The following is a 1,521-nucleotide window of genomic DNA, read 5'->3' as shown; positions in this document are numbered from 1 at the left end:
AACGCTCAGCCAAGAACCATGTCTGTCTTTCATCAGAAAGAGATATTATCTTCTCAAAGTCAGAAGTATCTGTGATCAAAACCTGATTCTGTCACTTCCAGTGAGTGAACTTGGGCAAGTTATTTTATTTCTATGTGACTCAGTTTAAAGAGCTTTAAAATGAGGATAATAAGAGAATATTTGAGGATTGTTACAAGGATTAAATGAGAGAATAAATATGAAATACTTAGAGTGCTTGCTAACATAATATATATTTATAATTAATAACAGTATTGTTATTAACTAGGCTAATCATGACCACATCTGGATGAAAAGCTTTGTTTAAATAGTTAAAGATAAATATAGAATGTTCAAATAGAAACTAATGGGCTCAGTTTCTTGCAGTATTTTAGTTCTTGTTTACATTTGGTATCACAGTAAATCTATGGTTCTTAGATTTATGTGTCTGTTGTGTTACATCTAAACTACACATTTCTGTGGTTTACAACTGGCTTATTGTTTCTCATAGTGCCTTGTCCAAAAAGATTCCAATTAAATATTTACTGAGTACTGATAACATTTTTTGACTGGAGTTCTTAAGGGAAATTAAGAGGGAAATATCTTTTCAGATTTGGTTTTCTCATTTGTATTTACTATTCTATTTGGTGTCACCTAAAATCACCCAAAAAATGCTGGGTGATAAATGAAAATATGTTGAATGAGTTCTGTTTGGAATTCAGTCTGTTAAGATCAGACTATTATACTGCAGAAGTTGTAAAATAACTGAGAAAACTTGCAACCTTACTAATGCAAAGTTATTTTTAATGGACCTGAAACTACAAAATGGTGCTGTTGAAACAAAATACATACACCTTAGTTGCCCCTCTAATAGTAACAATAATGAATTTTTACTGAAACCTACACTCTTTCACCCAAACCTTCCTACAATCAGTTTCACTCATATCAACTGGATTTGTGGTTCAGCACTTGACCATGAACATTACCTGACCATTATCCTTGAACTCTGTCCTCCATTGTTAAAACATGTTACTGTATATAAGTACTGAGGTTTAGATCCTGATGCATGTATTTGAAACTTCTTTCTAACCCTTCTGAAGTTTTTCTTCCAGAGAGAATTTTGTACCTTTACTTTTATAAATCTATACCTTTCTTTTTTAAATAACTAAACCCATGTATTTAACAGTAAGATTAAAGTTCATATGCTTTAATATCTCCCCTAGTAGGACACTAAATTTTCTTCTCTATACTTAAGACATTTGAAATGTAGTACAGAATAAATTTCTGAACTAGTAAGTCTTGAAATATATTAAAATGGTGTCATTTTTCATAAGAATATGCAATCTGTGTAAATTGAAAAAAGAGTTTAGGTGCAGTATTTTGTAAAGTCAATCTATTTTACTTTGCCTGAAGACACTGCTCAATAATTTTTCAGGAAATTAAATGCTTTGAGCACAGGTTAAAGTTTATTTGTATGTTTATGAAGCTGATGTTTCCTAGGTTATTTGATTTTGCTGATCAAAT

This window comes from Camelus ferus, chromosome 5, assembly GCF_009834535.1.
Source record: "Camelus ferus isolate YT-003-E chromosome 5, BCGSAC_Cfer_1.0, whole genome shotgun sequence".
NCBI lineage: Eukaryota > Metazoa > Chordata > Mammalia > Artiodactyla > Camelidae > Camelus > Camelus ferus.
The sequence above is the reverse complement of the archived record's forward strand: the minus strand, read 5'-3'. Positions refer to the sequence as shown.